We start from the raw sequence: 23,812 nt of genomic DNA, 5'->3' as shown, positions 1-23,812 counted from the left end.
AAATGGAAATCCCTGGAAGACGTTCTTTTTGTAGAACTCTATTGAGAAAGTTCTGAGGAAAGACATTTTAAATTGACTGCAGAACGAGTCTATTAGTGCCAACCTACATTTCGCGTAAGTACCGCAAAAGCGAGATAAGAAATTAGGGGTTGTACAGTGGTATGTAGATAGTTTATTTTCCCTTGCTCCATTTGCGAGTGGGGTAGGAAAGGAAAAGATCCACAGTATAACATGAGGTGGCTTACGGAGTGTGGATGCAGATGTAGATGTGGCGTACTTTGCGAGACGCATTACCTACAACGTTACTGTAATACAGGATGAACCAAACGTCTGTTAATATTTGTAAATTAAATACTTCACGGAACAATGTAGGTAGAGTGACACACATACTTGAAATGAAATGCGGTTTTATTGAAACCAAACAAAGTGCACAAAATGACCAAAAGACGACGTTTCGAATGATTCAAAACCAATAATTGGTATAACAATTGATTTTTAGCAAAGATGACGTTGTTCATACCGAATGCTTACTATGTCGGCCTTCATTCATCAACAATATCCGTGGTCGTGGGATAAATCTGTGAACAGCGTTGTGCAACATATTAGTAGGTTTGGTGAGAAACTGCGTTATACAGTGTGAGTCACCAACTATTGCCACCAAGAATAACTCCGAAAATATGATAGGAGCTGAAAAGTTTGTGGGACAAAAGTTGCATGGGAAAACGGGAGATATGAAGGTCAATTTTGTTTTTTTAAATGGGATGCTGTAGTTTGGCACTTATTTTCGGATAGCGGATATCGAGACGAACCCAGTGATGTGTAACAGTAAGGTCTTCGAAGGTCAACGAAGGTCACAAAGGTGGCATGAACGGCCGTTTACAGAAGGTGTTCGAAGTGATGACCATTGGTATCAAAGCAGTGCTGCAATCTTCCTATCATGGATTGAGTGGTATTCCTTATCACTTCAGTACTTATCGAAGCACATGCTCTGTCAATTCTCTCTGGTATGTCGTGCAAATGGTAAATAGTCGCCGAATATGGTGTATGCATCTGACATGCCATTGATATGTAAACACCATTCGACGGTTTCGCAGTACAACACTAATAGGAACGGTAAGACTAGTATAGTCGAATCAAGCGTATGTGAATGATATATTCCTTCGAAGAACAAGTCGATATGCTTCTCATTGACCTTCATATCTCTGACGCGACCACACTAGCAACAAAAAACCGTCATATTATGGCCCCGGCTGTCCCATGCAACTTTTGTCCCACGAACTTTTCAGCTACTATCATAGTTTCGGAGTTATTCTAGGTGGCAATAATTTGTGACTCACACTCTATGTTGTCTTTTAGCTGTAGACTTGCGACTTCAGGTAAACCACAACCTCCCATCACACGGATTGAGGTCTGGGGACCTGAGAGGCCAAGCGCGGCGGAAGTGGCCGCTCAGCAAACGATCCTCTCCAGAGGATGTGCGCAAGACATCTTTCATACATATAGCAATATGGTGTGGAACGACATCGTGCATAAAAGCTGTACCTTCAGCACGTGTTTATCAGACAGGCTAGGGACGACGCGTTTCTGTAACGTATCGGCGTATCGCGTACACGTCACGCTGACTCTTTGGAAACCAGCACCCTCAATTTCCTCGAAGAAAAAGAATCCGATCACAACTGGTGTGGTAAATCTACACCCTGACTTTCTCGTCACGCAATGGGATTTCCACGGCAGCCATAGGATTTTCGGTAGCCTAGATTCTGCAGTTGTGAGTGCTGACAGATCCTAGGAGTGTGAAATGGCTTCGTCGGTCTAGAACAGATTAGACAACCAAACGTCATATTCCTCCATTTCTTAAAATGCCTACACCGCAAATGCCCTCCACGTCACACAATCGGTGTCTAACAGTTGATGATGATGCCAGTGGAGTGTATTTCTTAGTGTTTGCCAAATTGTAATACTTGGAATGCCTGTGGGATGTGCGATTTTACGAGAGCTGACTTCACCATTCGGAGATTAACCCTCTAAAGTCTTTATTTCTTCCTGAGGTCCCGGAGAAGCAGTACCACTTACTTTTGTGTCTGGTTACCCACTACGGGGCCACTCGTCTGAACAACCCGTGGCTTCAAACTTAGTGATTTTTCTTCACAGCGACATTTTGTCACAGTGTGTTTACCCGTTCGATTACCTTGTTAAATGATAGGATCGGAACGCTGCAGTAATGGATTGTCCATTATAATAGTAAAGCTTCACTAACAGTGCGTTTTTTGGTAAAGTCAACATAGTCCGATTTCTGGTGCATCTAACTCGATCTGCCACTACGCTCACCTTAGACACGATTCTCACGCTTTGCCACCTACGTGTTGCTGTCTGGCGTCATCTGTTGGCCGGGTTTTGCACTCGTTTTTGGTTTCAGTAAAACCCGATGTTATTTCAGGCTTGTGTGCCAAGTTTTACCTCTCTGCCTACATTATTCCGCGAATCAGTACATTTTCAAATGTTTTCGGACTTTTGGGTCATCCCGTATCTTGTGCTTTAAATCAGCGATAAATTGTTTGCTTTACGAGGTGAATGAAAATGAAAATGTACCTATTTGTTTTCAGTAGCTCCGCGTGGTATTCGGTTCTAAAATGCTCGAAGTTGAGACAAATATTTACCTTTGGGAATGTTATTTTTAATTCAGTTGCTTTGTAGCGGCGAAACATTTTATTTCTGTCAGACGTAAAATCCCGCGCCACAGTAGCGAATTTTGTACTGTTGTAGCTTTTGTACTTTCTATTTAGTCTCAAGTTTCAGCTTAATAAAATTACTAGTGTAACTTTTCAGCAAACTGCATCCTTTTATATTCAGTAACACGTTTATGCTTGTGATAACTTTCCCAAAAGAGGGTGACATTTATATTCTATGTAATTTTTCAGCTATATTAACTTTACAAGAGAGATTTTACTTTGGTGTCTCAGTGATACCTCTAGACCTTAACTTGACTACTGGCTGTATGTAACCATTCCTTGTACTGCATATGAAGCGTCTGTGTTTAACGTATTACGTACATTTTATGCAATCCTTAAGAAGAATATACACCTGACGTACATTACGTGAATATTATATTACTGTAAAATCCTCACATCTAATCTCAATACGTAAATCTCTTATGCAAAACACTTAAACAGCCACTGCAGTAAACAATAACAAAAAGTTTTCAAACCAATTATTGTTTCACTGAAAGTAATCTGAACTGACAATCTCTGTCCCCTAAGTGCACAAGACAATGTTTAACTCTGGCCATAATGATCACTTGGGTTACCCGTACGACAATGGATAATCCAGCTGTTGCGATGTAATTGCATTTCTCTGGAAGAAGATGAAAGAAATCACGTTGCTATTACTATTATTTAAATACAATTTGAAGAGTGCAATGCAAGTTCTAATCGGAGCTCACGAGCTGCAATGCGAGTGCATGTTGCTATGCCGTAAAAACAACTTGTAAATAGGCAGTGGGGTATGTAGACTCTGTGGAATAATTTGAAAACTAATTGTAGTTCAAGTGTGTATTCATTAGCAAAACTTAGAAAAGAGGAACATATCTACATAAGAGCCCACTTTAATTATCAAATGATTAACATCTGGAAATAAATGGTAATTTTGCAATGTTAACTGCATAAGTAAAACTTCCATAAAAATTAATTCTTTACACAAAATTGACATTCAGTGCTTTTAAAGAAAACAGGGTAAAGAGTAATTGAAGTGTTATCTTTTTATGTGACATCTAAATAACTCTCTCTATAAGAAAAGCATACTAAATTCCTGAGTGTACTGTGAATAATTTTTTTAATGAAATTACATTAGCAAGAAAGAGACAGTTGGTTTTTTTTTCAGTAATCAAAGTAAACGTATATTAAAAGAGAAGCCTCCGCAATCCCATAAAACTTTTACGTTATGTCGCTGATAATAAATGAAAAGATTGATGTTCAGTCATCTTATTATTACATTTGTTAACTTTTTTCAGCATGAGCTCCGAGAGATGTATATTTCAATGTACTATTCTTTGTTGGCAATAACTGAGCTGTTCATTATACTCAGCCGTGCATAATTATTAAAAAAATCAAATACCTTCCTTATCTCCCCGTAATGATGATAATTTTATAGTATTTTGATGTTCTGGAGCAAAAGAATACAAGACGTTGAAAGCGGATTGTTCGATGATGAAAAGACCGAACACTGTTCGAATTCTTGGGTTAATTTTTGCTTAATCGAAGACAGAACCCCTCTGTGATTATATTTGCCGATCGTCTTCTTTATCTGACTTATCTTTCTGCGTAAGAACTGTTATCGATTGATCTGGCACACATCATCGAACGATCACGTCATCCAACATGCTGACTGGTCTGATATGGTCCCATTTTTAAATTCTCATTGGTGGTGGCACATCTGACAGTTAATGAATTTTGATTTTCACATCATCGACTTACTTGCACCATAAGGTACTTCAACAAAAGTTATTTATGCCATCATCATTGGAACTTGCATTCTTGTTGTGATAAGTAATTCAGTAGAAGTCTCATATTATTCGCAATAATTTGTAGAGTCACTCATTCAGAAGCATTTCTTTGGAACATCTGGATACCCAGGAAATGCACTGTTCATGCTGTACTTGTTTCCTGCGTGTATGCATATTCTGAAATACTTAAAAAGCAGTTGGGCCTACCAAGCAGTTAAACGGTACGAATTACGAAATTCACAGACCGAAACTAAATATGTTCTCTAATCGCAACGTCGGACTTTCAACACTGTTAGGGTACGCCGTCGGATATTACCTTCTTCAGTACATTCCAAGTTACAGCAATAGCAATCCGAAATCAGGTTGTGCATCAGTTCACAAGTCTACTTTAGCCAACACGTCACCGAAATCTTTCTCACTTGAAAATATATAAACTTTGGACTGCAGAGAGTCCGCTTTACACAAATAGTCAGGAAACGCGTTTACTGTGGTAAATATCACAAACAACACTGCAACTTGTCATAATGCAACAACCTTTCACCGCAGGCATAATTTTCTCAGGGGATGTGTTTCTAGATTCTGTGATGCGGTGTTTCACCTTAATCAAATTATAAAACGAACTTACGTTTTGGCTGAACTTGAGGCAATCTTAAATTCTTTTAAATGAATACAGTCTTCATTTTAGGAAAGGAAACCTCCTCAATATTCTTGTTCCACGACGAAAGGAAATTCAACTGAGTTGTTGAAATTTTGTTATTCGTATTTCCTAGAACAGAATAACATCCAATACGAATAACTCTACGATGTATGATTTACATAATTTATATGTGACACTGCTCTGGTTTCAAAACAGAAGCGACCTTACAAGTGGAGCTGTCCAATTGCTAAAGCTAATTAAGGTGATCTTTGGCAGAGATTTGAAATACAAGGTGAGCACAAAGTCTTGCCCTGATTATAAAAATTTATAACAGAATAACGGTTTGACATAATAAGTTACATTTGATGCCGTTACATAGGTTAGTGTTACTAGTTGTGACCAATAGATGGCGGTAGTGCTCCACAACACCAACGCGGTCTGTTAGTTGCTGGCGAAATGGAGCCGTAGCAGGAGAAAGCGCAATGTGTACTTTGGTGTCACGAAACGACATCGCCCATCAGTGTTCAGCGTAAATTTCGGGCTTCTTATGGACGCAGCCCTTCTGACGTTAAATCGATAAAGCGATGGAATGCAAAGTTTAACGAAACAGGCAGCGTTGAAGATCATCCTCGAAGTGGCAGGCCTCGTGTGAATGATGCAACTGTTGATCGGGTTCGGCAATCGTTTCAGCGGAGACCGTCTAAATCAACTCGTCAAGCATCACGTGAACTTCAAATACCGCAACCAAGTGTGGTGAAGATTCTTCATGAAAGGCTTAGGTTGCATGCTTACAAAGTGCAAATTGTGCAGGCCTCCAATTGAATGATTTGCTGATACGTGCTGAATTTGCAACTGAGATTCTCAACAGGATTGATGGCGCTAACGATTACTTAAATCGCATATTCTTTTCCGATGAATCCACCTTTCTGTCAGTGGTATGGTAAATAGGCATAATGTCCGTATATGGGGTTCAGAGTCTCCACATGCTACTGTACAGTTACAGCGAGACAGCGAAAAAGTGAATGTTTGGTGCGGCCTCATGCGTAACAAGGTTTTGGACCGTTTTTCTTTGCGGAAAAATCCATTACCGCTAACATTCATTTATTTACTTAGACTTTTGCAATAGCTCATTGCCCCACAGTTAGAAGAATATCAACCACTGATACTTTTCCAGCAAAATGGAGCACCCCCCCCCCCTCCCCACTGGGCTTTGATAGTGCGTGATTTCCTGGATGAAACATTTCCGGATCGGTGGATTGGAAGGAACGGTCCAACACCCTGGCCACCTCGCTCTCCAGACATTACACCCCTTGACTTTTTTTTCTGGAGCTATATCAAGGACAGAGTCTTCGTCACACCAGTTGCTGACGTCGACGAACCGATGGCTAGGATACAGGCTGCTTTGGGTGCTGTGACAGAACACATGTTCCGAAACAACTGGCGGGAACTGGAATACCGCCTCGACATTCTCCGAGCTACCAAGGGAGCACACGTTGAGTTTTACTAACGTAAGTGGTCTTAAAAAAAGTAGTAACACTAACCTAAGTAACGGCATTAAATGTAATTTATTATCTCAAACGGTTATTCTGTTATAAATTGTTATAGTATTCTGGAGGAGCTCTCGGAAATATATTGCACCCAAAGAGGAAATTACATCAAAGCAGCCTTCAATGTCACTCGCCACTAAAGTATGGAAGACATCAAGAGAATGAGTATTTATGTAAGCATTTATGTAAAATACAACCAACACAACTACGTTGCAAACAAAGTGAGGTATAAAGATCAACAACAAAAGGTTCAGAGGTTCTAGGAAAGAAATCTTACTTTACTGTTATACAGAGTGTTTAAAAAAATGCCAGGTATTCCTACAGAAGGTAGTAGTGGTCAAAACAAGAAGAAAAGTGTTCACAGTAATATGTCCGGAAACTAATACCTGTTGAGATATGTTTCAATCATTCCTCTCATATTATCTGTCTGTTACGTAGAAGTAAACACTATAGTTAGTGCTGGATGTGGGTACCTTGGATCCTGACATCTCCTTCAGCCCCTTCTTCACAGTGAGTCAGGCAGTTTCAAGTACACTTGACTCTGTTCGGAGTGCACCACACGTTCATATAACGTCTGCACATTGTCGTTGAGCTGGGTGTACATCAATCCAACAATCCAACGGATCCAGTTCCGGTGAACAGGGAGACCACGCTAATGGACCTACTCGGCCGATTCATCGCCCATGGAACTTTGCCGTGAGACACAGCCGCAGAAACGGTTGAAAGCGGGTTGGAGCTCCGCCGCTTATAAGCTACAATCACCTTTCTGCAAGGGTTGTTTTCTCTTACTGCGCTGGTAACTCATCGCGAAGAATTAGGTGATACACAGGAACTGTTAATCGGTTTGCTAAAGGCTATGACCCCATGAATCTGTCACCGACAGTTCCTGCTCCTACATTGACTCCTACATTGATACTAAAGCGATCCTGGTGCCTTACACTGTCCACAGATACCAAAATGACTGAAATTTTACTTTTGCCCATCTTTGATTTTGGGATCTCATAAAGAGAGATCTTAACTGCAGCCACCGCACCCCTGTCCTAATTCTTGTGTATCATGCATTAGCGACACTTTTCTCTTCGTACTCGATTGCCACAAGCCCTTTCTTTTCTTTCCAGGCACTCACAAAAACAGATTTTTTTATTGACACACTTAAGTTCTTTCTGCGATAGAAAATATCTCTGGCATCAGTGCGTGATTTTAGAATCACTGAACTGTTTGGATGATTAGGTCTGCAGTATTTCGTGTTGATTGTGGTATTACATTTTTGCAGAGTGTTCTAACAATGGCATATTTTAGAGAGCCTAGGAAATGACCCTGAATGACTTTTGTCCCACATAAATGAAAAACAACCTTACATACTATATAAGTCTAAAGAAACTCTCCCGAAATAATAATGTACTACACTGGCCTTTTCTAAGAGTCTCGCTGGAACTACAATAAACTTCATGCGACGTTTCATCTGAGAGAAATATTCAGGAAAGTGAACTGCAAGAAATGATTATTTTGGCTCAGAAAGACAGCACACAGTGAAACAGAAAGCTTCAAAGACATCAGAAATGTTGTAAAATTGATATTATTATCTTTTGCTTTGGCAATGACTTTTAAATCAAAACAGAGATCTTGAATGAAAACAGAAGTTCAATCATGGACCTGCAAATTGCTCCCATTTAATCGTACAGGACACATGAAGCTATATCTTGTCAATAGCTTGTATAGGACACCTAATAAACTAAGTGAACTAACTGCACAAAAATTATTTCCTGATAACGTCCATTTGCTATCTTTTTCTTATAAAACAAAAGATAAAAGTGAGGTAGTTTGAACATCTCCTGGAGGATGATCGATTGATGTAGCTGGAGGGGAGTGAACATTTGTAACAATGCAAGGAATGATTTCAAGGGTAATGTTAATATCTAGCAGAAATATTTGAGTCAAAAACTGCTTCTGCACTTTACTGAAGTCGTGAGTGTGACTATAGTTTCTGCGATGAGCTTCAAAAGCGTCTTATGTTTCGATATGGTAGGGTTTTATGTATTGGGTGCTCAACGTCAAGGTCATCAGCGCACTTGTTAAAATAAGCTGTGGTGAATGTGATTAAAATATTTAAGTGTGTTTTAAAAGTGAAATACAGAGTGGAAATCTTATCCACTCCGCTCATTTCTCACTAACTTGCACTCAATTTTTTAAAAATACAATAGACATAGTCTACAGTCAGTCTCTAAAATCCAGTGACAATACAGCTAAAATAATATAACAGGGAACTGCGACAGACAGATAACTGGGAAAAAATCTGGGTGTGCTAGTACCCCTGAAAAAATTATCTTCTATCTAATAATCTATGTAGGTTGTTTCTTCGTCTTCTGGAAGGGCGGCACAGCTGGTAAGCCAGTTGGACTAGTCGTATGCTGGTGTGACACACGTTTTATTAATCAAATGAAACTATAAGGTTCCGGACACCTCTACAAGTCTCAAACAAAATATACACCATTATTTTCCCGTACGTGGGCATTTTTCCCGCCAGGGAATAGTGATTTTGGTGTTATAAGGAGGAAGAGTCGCACACCAGCCAGAATCTGTTAACTGAGTGAACACGTAGAGTTAATAATAGGTTCGAATGAGATAAAACCGACTAACTGTTTAAATGTTACAGAGAGCAGGCATTTTTTGATTTTCGCATTTGGTGGCCAAATACTTCATGAAACGAATACTTTACAAAGGAAGGAAAAGAGTGAGTAAAGCTGAAAAAGTAACATTCCATGGAGTTTTAATAGGAACAGGACCAGATCAGAAGAAAGAATTTCATTTATGGACTGCTTGGTCATAATCTTAAGATGTTGCTTTCTAGGGACAGCTGTCCATTGTTGCATGTGCCCCTGGTTATCCAGAGGGCTATGTGGAAGTAAACGAGAAGAAACTGACAAACAAATCGCAGCCATACAGACCAACAGAATATGATGACATTTATAAAGAATATGAGCTACGCCCTCCACAACAGTTATTGACAAATTATTCTGATAAAGTTCCATACATGTTGTGTTATTTTTTTCTTCTCAATATTTATTGCATTTCTAACAGTGTAGCTTTATGCTGTGACACAAATGCCGTAAAACTATTTTCTTTTTATTGCAAAAACGTATTCTGTGTTGAAATTTGTGAGTTATAAGCAGCAGTAATTTTTTTGTTACTAAGAACACCTGGCATAGAATAGGAAGAATGGGTCTTATACTCTGTTATCAATTTAAAACTCTTCTGTAGTAAGATGTAAAGTTTCCAAATTCGTAACAGACTATTAAAATTGATTTTGTTTTGTAAGTTATTACCGTTTATTTCAGATACAACATTTCTCCAAAACTTTTTAAAAGAAATCTGCAGGCTTTTTTGTTGGTCTCATGTTATTCATCAAGACGTAAAAATATTTGCACTCAGCAGTAGATAAAATAAGAAAGGTCGAAAGCTATTTGAGCCGTAGTTGTGTCCTGCTCCTCTAAAAGCGCGCCAAGCGGAGTGCTTTCGCTTCGCGTCTAGTGTTTGCGGGGGCGCTTTCGGTTTGGTGCGCTGTTTGGATCGCTACCGCCCTCCGGCGGGAGGTGTAGCAAGTGTACGATCGAGGAGTACGTACTGGGCGGTGACCGAGAGAGGTGGTGGCGCGAGCGGGGCCCTGCTGTTGGGGGTCGTCAACTGCTCGCCACGTGCTTTGACCGACCTCTTGGCTGTCAGGGGCTAAGTCTGCCTTACCCACATGCACGTGGCTTATGAAGCTTAGAAGCCGTGGTGCAGCAGATCAGCGCGTGGGACAGTATGTCTTCATATCGGCCGTAGGAAACCACTGGCAGCGGTTGGCTCTGACGAGCATTTGGAAGTGTGGCAAGGGGTTTTTCAAGTTCTAGTGAAGTGTTTGAGTTTCTTCACCAGTGGTTTTCTTGGGGTCTTCCCACCACAGTTTTCGTTTGCCTGTCCGCGGGAATGTGGTAATTGCTTCTTGGTCGGGCCGTTTCATTCACACCTTGATTGGGTGATTTTGGGTCGGTGTCGTGTGTCTCTGTGGTTCAGAGTCTGTACAGGCACCGCCCTTGCTACATCTTCTGGTTTTGGGTAACTCGGGGAGATGGTGGCTTGTAATGCAAGTTTTGGGGCTGATCTTCTGTGGCCCTGTAGACCACCAATAACTATTCCGACTATTGTGATCTGGGCCGCTTTAGACGTGTCACTTACTCACCGAGCTAAGGAAATTTTTTTTGGGAACTGCCTTTAATGTGAAGGTTTGTGTGCTGGCTTATTCACATTGTAACAAGATTTAATTGGCAAGAGACAACTGTTTTAACTTTAGTATCAATTAGATACTTAAAAGTTTTTTTAATGAATTATTCTCTTATATATATATATATATATATATATATATATATATATATATATATATATATATGTATATATATATATATATATATAAAGAGAATATATTGGGCAGTTGTTAACGTCATACCTTGCAATTTCCTTTTCATAAAGAAAATTTGTCAGCTATTGGAAATTGTTTTTGGAATTGTTTTCTTAAAAAATATGCCAGACTTAAAAATTTATTATTGAGAAATTTTTAGAATAAAAAGGTATCTTTAGCAGTGTGTGTTATTTCACCAGCACCTCCTGGCCCTTAGTTCCACGATAACGTTTTGGAATAACATATGTACTTAAGTTGTTTGTGAACCGCCCTAATTGACGGTCATCCCTTACAGAATGGTTTTTTAATTACGTGGGAAATGCTATTGAGTGGAGAACTGCTTTTCAGAAATAAACGATTCAATTATAGACACGATTAATACAGTACCTTTTCGTGTTTAATTAGAAGTTTGTTTCTTTGATATAACTTGTATGTTGACGACTCTCTCTTGGGCACTGAAACTCTAACACATCATGTCAGTGATATGGTTCGCTTCCTTTTTGGAATTATAAATGAACGATCACCATGCAGAGTATGTAACTTTATACTGGACTCGTTGATCATACTGACGAAATTAATCTTGAAACTTGATGGGAAGTAGTGGACCTTCCATCTACACAACGAAATGAAAAACACAGAAGTGTGATATCTACGAAAGTTCTGAGTTTGACGCTCACGTTTTTAAGTCAAAATGCTTACCAATACATGTTATGCAGATCGCAAGCTGACACAGTAACTGAAACACTGAACACGTGTTCAGATGTAGATGGGACCAGAAGCCTGTAAGTATCTTGATTGGCTGTAGACACTCTTTTTCAGAAAATCATTTTAGGCGAAAGTTGCGATGTGTCTCTTAACAAGGGTACAATATTTTTCTTGCCTTAAGTATTTCACCTGAGCTATTTCTCTCGAATGACTACATCTTCAAATCTGCCCATCCTCTATCAAGCGTTAATGAATTGCCATATTCATGTCTGATATCCTTAATGGAAAAAATATGTCTGAGTAGTGGCAAACTCGGAAACATATCGAGAAGTTAGGGTAACTAGAAATTAGCATCTTCTGAGGGAGGGATTCCTGTTTTTGTAGGTTTTAATTGCAAACAGTTTTACAAGTGATACAACGAACCTTTCATTCACGTATTTTTCGGATGGGATGGGGGCGGGGGGGGGGGGGGGGGGGGGAGAGGGGAGGGGAGGGGGACACGATTACTCGGATTAACGTTATGAAAGGTCGTCATCCAGACGGTCAATTTTTCACTGTATCTCGCAAAGCCGGCAGTATAAAAAGCTGAAAACAAATTCCGGTAAAAACTGCACCATTCCAGCAATATCCGACATAAAATATGGATGTGCTTCATTATTAGCAAATACTGAACAAAACAGCCTGGGCCTGCAGCTTTTTAATCTTATTGCCAATATTCGCTGGCCATGATCGCCCATATTACATGAGCTCTGGCATCCACAATCGTTTCGGATTAAAATTACGCAGAATTTTCACTGTGAGCTCTGTCTTGCTCCACCTATACAGAAGGCTTTTTTAACAAATCTGGTAACACAGTCTTTGATGACGAATACTAGTGTAGGCAGGTAAACATCTAGAGGAGCGAACAACGATGGATTACAAGTTGTATACGTCAAATACAGTCTTTTGCAACGGTAAAGAAAGATAATTTGGCTTTATTCTAAAGTACTCTCTGTGGTAATTCCAACAAAGTCTTCTTTTCTCTTACAGTTTTGTTTGCTAGGATCATGAACAGTTCGCATGCCCTAACTTAATACTGAAAAGAGTATTAATTCTTATCGTTACTCAAATTTTTTGTTGTTTACGTTATTCTTCCTTTTCTTCAACGTGTATGTGTTAGATTTTAGCACACAGCACTTTTGCTAATGCTAAACACATTCACATTTTTGTGTTGTGAAAAACAACTGTCATCTCGCCATTTTATCTGCTTTGTTTTGCTATTGCGAGATGCGTTCGTATTTTGTTTGTTTTGGTAGTGGCGGGAGCGTCTGCTGTTGCTCTGTGTCTGTGTGAGTGTTTATTCGCTATATGAACAAAAGTATCCGCACATCTGGCTGAAAATGATTTACAAGTTTGTGGTGCCCTCCATCGGTAATGCTTGATGACAGCTTCCACTCTCGCAGGCACGTGTTCAGTCAGGTGCTGGAAGATTTCTTGGAGAACAGCTTCACGGTGTGCTGCACTGAGGAGAGGTATCGATGTCGGTCGGTGAGGCCTGGCACGAAGTCAGCGTTCCAAAACATCTATAGGATTCAGGTCAGGACTCTGTGCAGGCCAGTCCATTACAGGGATGTTACTGTCGTGTAACCACTCTGCCACAAGTCGTACATTATGAACAAGTGCTCGATCGTGTTGAAAGATGGTGTCGCCATCCCCGAATTGCTCTTCAACAGTGGGAAGCAAGGACGTGCTTAAAACGTCAATGTAGGCTCGTGCTGTGATAGTGCCACTCAAAACAAGAGGTGCAAGCCCCCATCCATGAAAAACACGACCACACCATAACACCACCGCCTCCGAATTTTACTGTTGGCACTACACGCGTTGGCAGATGACGTTCACCGGGCATTCGCCATACCCACACCATGCAATCGGATCGCCACATTGTGTACCGTGATTCGTCACTCCACACAACGTTTTTGCACTGTTGAATCGTCCAATGTTTACTCTCCTTACACCAAGCGAGGCGTCGTTTCGCATTTACCGGTGTGATGTGCAGCTTATGAACAGCCGCTCGACCATGAAATCCAAGTTTTCTCACCTCCCGCCTAACTGTTATAGTACTTGCAGTGGATCGTGATGCAGTCTGGAATACCTGTGTGATGGTGTGGGTAGATGTCTGCCTATTACACATAACGATCCTCTTCATCTGTGGGCGGTCTCTGTCAGTCAATAGACGAGGTCGGCCTGTACGCTTTTGTGCTGTACATCTCCCTTCACGTTTCCACTTCATTATCACATCGGAAACAGTGGACCTAGGGATATATAGGAGTGTGCAGATCTCGCATACAGACGTATGACACAAGTAATACCCAGTCACCTGACCACGTTCGAAGTACGTGAGTTCCGCAGAGTGCCCCATTCTGCTCTCTTGCGATGTCTAGTATCTAATGTCTAATGACTACTGAGGTCGCTGATGTGGAGTACCTGGCAGTAGGTGGCAGCACAATGCACCTAATATGGAAAACGTATGTTTTTGGGGGTGTCCGAATACTTTTGATCACATTGTGTATTTGCCGATAGTATGTGTATGTGTGTAAAAACGATAGAATAAAGTGAAGAGTGTTTCGTGTTAATAAGACTTTCATTACAGTTGTAAAAGATTGTATTTAACCTATATAACTAGTATATCTGCAACTGTGTGGAAAAGAGGTCAGAAAACAAAGAAGACAACATCAGCTTTGTGAGAACTCTCTCAAGCGCCGTTTTTTCTCAACACCATTTACTTTATAATGTGTTACAGATACTACCTCCCACCGGCTTATTAGTTTTTGACTGCCGTCATCATAAAACCCATTAGACAAGGAAGCGTGCCTGAATGATCCGCTACTAATGTGGAAACAGCAGTCAGAGATTGCTTTTTTGTCTGAGAAAACAGGGAAGTGACCACTGCACGCAAGTCTTTAGAACTGCTCTTGAGATGTCTCTTCGACCTCTTACATTCTTTTCTATAGACTGCGTCCATAGAAGAATGATTAACGTCATTGCCTTCGGTGCGGAAAGACCCGGGTTCTTTTCCCGGCATCTCTTCGGATTTCTCTGAGGTCGGTTGGTCTGCGACGGAGTTCACTTAACGTCGTGACGTCAGATGAGGAGATGTGTGAATACAGAAGCTGAGGCGTCATCAAGATTAAATGCTGGCGATAATGGCTGGGGGGGGATTGGCGACATGCTGGTCACATGTCCCACGACCATAGATTACTCCTCGTACTGCTTTGCAGGCAGCAGTCGGCCAGCCGTAACAGGCCTGAGCACTAATCCGTGAGTGCTGTTTACATTACCTCAAGTTACACACCGAGATGACAAAAATCATGGGATAGTGTTATTTAGAAAGAGTGTGACAAAAGTAATGCGACAGTGTTACTCACATACAAGGTGAAAAGTATTTAAACTGACAAACTCTGGGAGGTTGTAGGGGATATCGAAACAAATATTTTTCCCTAATGTCATTTTTTCCTACGAGGAGTATTTAAACGGGTAGAGGAAGATTTCTCTGGTCGCAAATCAATTAAACCAACAAACACTTTTCCATTTTTTATGACCAAGAGACAACACATTAACACAACCCAGTTTCAATTACATTAGATTTCCAAAAATGCCTCCATTGACACTGTCGGATCATGTTCTGTCTGACACGTGCAAAAACCCCGAGTATCCTGAATTGTTCCTGCTGCTGCTGCTACTATCCGGGCAACTAGATCCTCTTCTGATGTAACAGGAGTTGCGTAAACAGGTTTGCGCATCTAGCCCCACACAAAAAAGTCCAGAGGGGACATATCCGGGGATCGAGCAGGCCATGGTACAGGATCACCTCTGCCAATCCACGTTTCTGGGAACCGTCGGTCCAGGAATCGACGCACACGACGACTGAAATGTGCCGGCGCCCCGTCATGTTGGAACCACAAGCGTTGTCTTGTAGGGAGTGGGATGTCTTCCAGCAATTCTGGAAATGCTCTGGCGAGAAAATTGTAATAGTACCTGCCATTTAATGGCCTGAGTAGCAGATACGGCCCAATTAAACAGTCCCCAACAACACCGACCCACACATTAACGAAGAGCCGCACTGATTGAAGGATCCCGTTCCACATGCTGCAAGACAGCTTCCTCAAATTGCAGCGTTCTTACCGTGTGACGGCGTCCCTGTCCAGGTAATCTGCTAAATGACCCGGTGTCACGCAGACGTTGGTACACAACAGCAAAGGTCGTATGATGCGGGATACGGCGATTAGGATATCGTTGTTGATAAACCCGCTGTACAGCTCGTCCGTTGTTGTGGGCTACGTAGTACGCACCAACCATATCAGTGTATTCACTCCAGGTGTATCGCTCCATTAGTAAACAGAGACAATGCACTACTACACTGGTGGACAGCAGTTGCCTACAACTGAAGAGGGTAATACGCCCTCTAACAACTGAAGATCGTAATACGGCCTCTAACAACTGACGTGCGTAATACGGCCTCCACCGGTTTAAATAATCCTCATAGGAAAAAATGACATTTGGGAAAAATATTTGTTATGATGTCCCCTACAACCTCCCAGAGTTTGTCGGTTTAAATACTTTTCACCCTGTATACGTTTGACATTAGTATCACATACGCAAGGTGTAAAAGAGCACCGCATTGCATTTGCAGAGCTGTCATTTGCACTCAGGTGACTCATGTGAAAAGGTTTCCGACATGATTGCGTCCGCACAACGGGAATTAACAGATTTTGGGTGGGGAATGGTAGTTGGAGCTAGACATATGGGACATTCCATTTCGGAAATCGTTAGGGAATTCAATGTGCCGAGATCCACAGTGTCAAGAGTGTGCCGAGAATACCAAATTTCAGGCATTACCTCTCACCACGGACAACGCAGTAGCCGACGGCCTTCACTTAACGACCGAGAGCAGCGACGTTTGCTTAGAGTTGTCAGTGCTAACAGACAAGCAATAGTGCGTGCAGTAATCCCAGAAATCAATGTAGGACGAACGACGAATGTATCCGACAGGTCTGTGCGATGAAATCTGGCGTTAGTGGGCTACGGCAGCAGACGACTGTCGCGAGTGTCTTTTATAACAGCACGCCATCGCCTGCAGCGCCTCTTCTACGCTCGTGACCATTTTGATTGGACCTAGACAACTAGAAAACCATGGTCTAGTCAGATGAATCCAGATTTCAGTTGGCAAGACCTGATGGTAGGTTTCGAGTGTGGCGCAGACCACATGAATCCATGGACTCAGGTTGTCAACAAGCCACTGTGAAAGCCGGTGGTAGCTCTATAAAGGTTTGAGTTGTGTTTACACTGAATGGACTGGGTCCTTTGGTCTAACTGGACCGATCATTGCCCGGAAATGGTTACGTTCGGCTACTTGCAGCCATTCATAGACTTCAAACAATGATGGAAGTTTTATGGATGACAAGGCACCATGTCACTGGGCCACAAGTGTTCGCGACTAGTTTGAAGAACGTTCTGGACAGTTCGAGCTAGTGATTTGGCCACCCAGATCGCCCGACATTAATCCTATTGGATATTTATGTGAAATGTTGGGGAGATCAGTTCGTGCACAAAATCCTGCACTGGAAATGGTTCAAATGGTTCAAATGGCTCTGAGCACTATGCGACTTAACTTCTGAGGTCATCAGTCGCCTAGAACTTAGAACTAATTAAACCTAACTAACCTAAGGACATCACACACATTCATGCCCGAGGCAGGATTCGAACCTGCGACCGTAGCGGTCACGCGGTTCCAGACTGAAGCGCCTTTAACCGCACGGCCACACCGGCCGGCCCGATCCAAATGCTAGTTATCTTTGTGATAATACCATCTTTATGTCTCCGCCTCCAAACATTGCCGAAGGTGTCTCCAAAGCCTCAAAAAACAGAGTATTCGTGTTTATTGTTTATCTTACCTCGAATGTGTAGCAGAAGGAGGAGTTCTGTGACAGTATTCTCGAAATAATTTTTCTCTTGACGATTAGGTGACTCAGTCAAGTACTTCATTGTATGAGAGTTAATATTCTATCTTGCTGTACATTGATATTACAGAGTCCTAGATTTTTCTCCTCTGAAGGTATTCTCGAAGTTTAAATCACTACACCTTATAGAATGTGTAAAATGGCGTCATCTATGAAGGTCTGACATACTGCCAAGCTGAAAACGGCGACAACTGAATAAATATATTTTTTAAATGCAGTCTGTAGTGACATTAATTTTTTCAGTAGTAAAAGGTTAATTAATTATTAAACATCTTACAATCTATCGTAGCTGGAGAACAACAAGTTGATTTAAAGTACACGGACCACTAATGACAAATCCTTCTCGTTACACTCAGGCGGAGGAACTAGTCACGTAAGGTTAGTTAGTGGCTAGCCTTCTGGCTCACTCGATCCAATACTTAGTTTCCACATATAAATTGTAATTGTCATTCGAAATGCACGGTTTGTACTGAAAACCAGAAACAGGTTGATAAATGGAAGTACTTAAAAAGGCAAGGATGAATCATTTTCTCTTTTTGACGATACCCTCCAGTTCTGGCACATCAACACTGGCTCAGACATGCCTAATTGGTTAATACATAACTCTTAGAGAAATTTTCATTTGTATGGAGTAACGTACCAATGGGATGTTACGAAATGTGTTTCTGCTGATCGTCGTAGTGTACAGGTACTCTCAGCGGCACATATAAAAATATTCTCTGATTGAGTGAACTCTGTTATTGGGTACTTCTTCGATTCATTTTATTCAAATTATTGTTATTCAATATTTGTTAAGGTCTGTTGGTTTTGTGAACGACACAGTAGTTTACTAGCCAACTAGTGTCAACATCGGCCTTAACTGGAAGAAGAAATTTCTGAGAATTAATGGAAGTTGTTTACGAAATGTAGGAAATCAGAAAAAAGAGAATTGAAGATTTAGAAATGTGTTACAATAGGATTCTGAAAATTTAGTGCCCTGTTAAGCAATAAAGAGTTTCTCGGTAGAATCGACGAGGAAAAGTATATGTGAAAAACACAGAATAAAAGAAGGGACAATATAAAAGGAAACGTATTAAAACAACATGGAATAACTTACATGATGCTAGAGGAATTGTAGAATAGGGCAGTAAGATAGTGGAATACTCCCAACAAATAATTGCCGATGTTATGTAGAAGTATTACTCTGAGATTTACATGTTGGCACAGGAAAGAAGTTGTGGAAGGCCGCATCAAGCCAATCAAAAGAATGATGACGTTATATACAGCAGCAATAACAAAAGCATCACTACATGAAATTGTGATTGCATCAGTGTACTGGAGGGGATGATGAGCTTCGTCTTCAACAATGTTACTGCGGTAACATTCCGAACGCATGCTAGCTAGTATCTCAGCTAGCATTTGACTAATGAGGGTCTTCAGACCGCAGGATAATAGCGCTATTTGTCATAGTGCAGTCTAATTAGGCAAACATACATCCAAACAGTCACCAATATGCTCGTCCTTCGCACGGTTGTAGTGCATACTTAGATGTAAAAAGCGATTCTCCATGCACTTTTCAAGCGTTTTCAAGATATCGATATTCAAAACTGTACGAGTCTGATGACTCCCATATGAGTCAGTCCTCGAGCAGCGGCATTAGCCCAACGAAATACAAAGAGCACACAGGAAGCTGTAAGTTTGAAAATAGGCACACTAACTATGCTAAACACCTAATAAAGCATGGTATGAACCATGAAGATATAGGAAAATTACTATAAAGAACAATCGCGATAGAACATCACACGAAAATTTTCACAAAGAGACCTTGCAATGAATATGAAAATTTCACTAGTTGCAACAAAGTCGCAGCAAAAACTTTTTTCTAGTGATCCAAGAAGATATTTGTGTATTACTTTCATTCAAGTTACAAATTACAAAAAATATTTATAAATCAAGTTATTAATTTCTGTCGGAAATGACCACCTTTCAGCCTAAAAAATATACAGATGCATTTTGTCTTAAAAATATACCAGAATTACAAAAACACGATATCAGAAATCAGTTTTCAGCACAAACGAAACAATCACAACAGTACTAATCATATCGAGTTGGCATGTGGTATAATCACTGTGCCGGTCGGGGTGGCCGAGCGGTTCTAGGCGCTACAGTCCGGAACCGCGCGACCACTACGGTCGCAGGTTCGAATCCTGCCTCGGGCATGGATGTGTGTGATGTCCTTAGGTTAGTTAGGTTTAGGTAGTTCTAAGTTCTAGGGGACTGATGAACCCAGCAGTTAAGTCCCATAGTGCTCAGAGCCATTTGAACCATTTTTTAATAGTCACTGTTATTAGCGAAACAGGCTTCGTCTTATTCCTCTAAAATGTAGGCACCACACGCATATTTGTGACAGCCGTGCTGACTCTCTGTAGAAGTTATTCAGACTGCCTTACAGTGACGACTGGCAGGCCTGGAGTACGACAGACGTAAGTGTCCCTACTACACAGCAGTTCACATGACTTCTACATTGTCTGTTTATTTAATAAACGAATGCACAAAATCTTTTCAGTGGTAGTTAATGCTACTTGGTATAACTGCGCACACCAGTTTGTTTGGATATTATATTATTAAGTAATTTTAAGGAGAAGAGAAGCGTTATTTAACATCATTAATAACTACATTTCCAGAAAAAATAGAACAACCTCAAGGACAAGTTTCTTTTATTGGCACCTGATGAGACCGGTAGTTCACCATTACAGGAGTATTATTTATTTATTTATTTATACGAATTGGCCAACTGAAGACCGCTTTAAAAATTCTGTTTCATGTTCACTTTTTCTTTCTCTTCTCTCGGGCTGCTCTTCTGCCTGGTGCCATCTATGCCAGATGTTCAACTGTTAGTTTCCTGTTGGTCTTCGGATTTGCAGCCTCCTGAAAAACCTCGATTTCAGTTATTGCCTTTCTGTACTTGTCGCTATTCATTGTGTCCATTTCTGTAAGTCCTAGTTCACACAGGTCTTTCTTTATTCCTTGCAATCAAGTGTTGGGTGTTTTCCTCTGTTGAATTATATTGAAGATTTTATTCGTTAATCTGCCATCATCCATTCTCACCAGATGACCAAAGAACCTCAGCCTTCACTTTCTCATTGCCGTTGTGCCTAGTTTAATAAATTGGTACATCTTCTCATTGCTCATCTTTACCAATTTTTTACAATTTTTTTTGTATCCACCAAGAATATTCCTCAGAATTACTCTTTCCTTCTTCTCGAGCTCATCTATTAGCCCTTTTATTCGTTAATCTGCCATTATACATTCTCATCAGATGACCAAAGAACGGCAGCCTTCTCTTTCTCATCACCGTTCTGACTGGTTTAATAAATTGGTACATCTTCTCATTACTGATCTTTACCCATTTTTTACCAATTTTTTGTGTCCACCAAGGATATTCCTCAGAATTACTCTTTCCTTCTTCTCGAGCTCATTTATTAGTCCTTTGTTCTTTAGGGAGAGTGTTTCTGCTCCATATTGAACTTCTGTTCTCGTCACTGTATTGTAGTGCAATATCTATGCATTTCGAGACAGGCATTTTTTGTTGTACAGCTTCTGTGTTGAAATGTGTGTTCAAGTTTGAAAGCCTCTTTTTCTATGCCAATATCCGTTATTGTTTCTCCCAAATATTTAAAGTGTTTGACCCTTTCGATACATCCAGTAACTGTGTGCAATTCTTTGGTTTTCTTTGTATTTGTTAAGACATGAATTTAGTTTTTTCTTGTGATATCTGTAAACGAAATATTTCTTTGCTAATACTTCTATTTGTTTAATTGCATCTGCTATAAATGTGGATAGGAGAGCAATATCATCTGCAAGAGCTAGTGTATATTTCGTAAGGCATTTAACTGATCCTTCAAAAGAAATTCCCTTTACTTTTTGTTGTGTATACCCCCCCCCGATGTCTCCCTCATAAACTTTTCCAAAGTGATGTTGAATAGAACTGGAGAGAGTCCATCCCCTTGTCTCAAACCCGTCTGGATTTCAAAAGGTTCAGAAATCTTGCCTCGAAATTTGACTTTGGACTTGGTATCTGTCAGTGTTTGCTTTCCGGTCTCTCTAGTTTTTCTGTCAGTTCCAAATTCCTCCACAGTTCTAATGAGGCTTTCTCTGTCTCTGAAGTCATACGCTTTTCTAAAATCAATAAACGTCGTAACTTGTGGTTGACCAGCAAGTGTTCTAATTATGTTTTTAAGGTTAACAATTTGCTCCTACCAGCTCCTCACTTTCCTAAATCCACTTTGGTATTCTCCTATCTGTGCATCTAGAATTGGTTCAATCCTACTTAGTAATATCTTGGAAAGGACCTAGTATGGAACGAATAGAAGGGAAATCCCTCTGCAATTGTTCACATCTGATCTGTCAACTTTTTGCGAAGTGGATGTATAAGTGCCGTCCTCCAATCTTCTGGGAGTATATGACAAAAAATTCAGACCAAATTAAACACAAGTCACACTAAAGGATGCACAAACAGTTGCAACAGTACGCAGTGCCCCTTGCTGGTGTCAACGCAGACGTGTATTCTCACATGCGAATGGTACTAAAGGTGCAAAATGGCATCCTGCGATACTCTGTCACAAGCACCTTGCACCGTTTGGTGCACTTCAGCAGTGGCACTTACAGGCTCTGGAAAACGAGTAGGTTCCTGCTTCACCATGTCGCATATGTGTCCCATTCACTGCAGATCTGGTGATCTTTCTGACCAAAGTAGTTGTACACCACGAAGAGTACGTTGCGTTGAAGCATTTGTATATGGGCGTGACGTGTTCTGCGGAAACAGCACGTCATCTTCTTGTCGAAGAAATGGGAGTCGCACAGAGACCAATCAGTGCAATATAGCGGGCACTGGTTACTTTACTCTGCAGAAACACTAAATGTGACCCCACACCATGAAGCCTAAGGTGGGACCTATGTGTAGTGGGCAATGGCATTCCAAAACAGGCGGCCGCACATAAGGCCTCCCGGGTTTGTCTGACAACCAGGTTCCAGGTGCCGTCTGTGGCTGACACTGTCGCTGAGCCAGATGCTGTCGCCTGTCTTGTTTCAGAGAAAACCACTCAGCCTGCAAGATCCGGGCAATCGCAGAGGGTGGGATTACTGATAGTTGATAGCTCCAACGTTAGGCGCGTTATGGGGCCCCTTAGGGACTTGGCTAACAAGAAGGGTAAGAAATCCAATGTGCACTCCGTGTGCATACCGGGTGGAGTCATTAGAAATGTGGAAAGGGTCCTCCTGGATGCCACGAAGAGCACGTCGGTACCAATGGTGTGTGTCACTTTGTATCAGAAGAGATTCTCTCTGGTTTCGAGCAGCTAACAGAAGTGGTAAAGGCTGCCAGTCTTGCTTACAAGATGAAAGCAGAGCTGACCATTTGCAGCTTAGTCGACAGGACCGATTGCGGACTTCTGGTACAGAGCCGAGTGGAGGGTCTGAATCAGAGGCTCGGACGGTTCTGCGACCGTGCAGAATGCAGATTCCTCGGCTTGCGCCTAAAGGTGGTTGGGTTTCGGGCTCCGCCGAATAGGTTCACTACACGCAGGAGGCGGCTACCCGGGTAGCAGGAGCTGTGTGGCGTGGACTGGGCGGTTTTTTAGGTTAGAGGGTCTCGGGAAAACACAAGAAGGGCTTCAGTCACAGAGGGTGCACGCTGAACAAAGGAAAAACGTGGATACAGGAACCATTGGTATAACAGTTGTAAATTGTCGTAGCTGTGTTGGGAAAGTACCAGAGCTCCAGGCGCTAATAGAAAGCACTGATGCTCATATATTATAGGCACTAAAAGTTGGCTAAAGCCTGATATAAGCCGAAATTTTTGCGAAGAGCCTAACCGTGTCTCGAAAGAATAGGCTAAACACGGTTGGCGGTGGCGTGTTTGTTGCTGTCAGAAGTGGTTTAACTTGTCGTGAAATTAAAGTAGATACTTCCTCTGAGTTAGTATGGGCAGAGGTCATTGTTGGCAACCGGAATAAA

This window comes from Schistocerca serialis, chromosome 8 (assembly GCF_023864345.2).
Source record: "Schistocerca serialis cubense isolate TAMUIC-IGC-003099 chromosome 8, iqSchSeri2.2, whole genome shotgun sequence".
Classification (NCBI taxonomy): domain Eukaryota; kingdom Metazoa; phylum Arthropoda; class Insecta; order Orthoptera; family Acrididae; genus Schistocerca; species Schistocerca serialis.
This window is presented reverse-complemented; position numbering follows the sequence as displayed.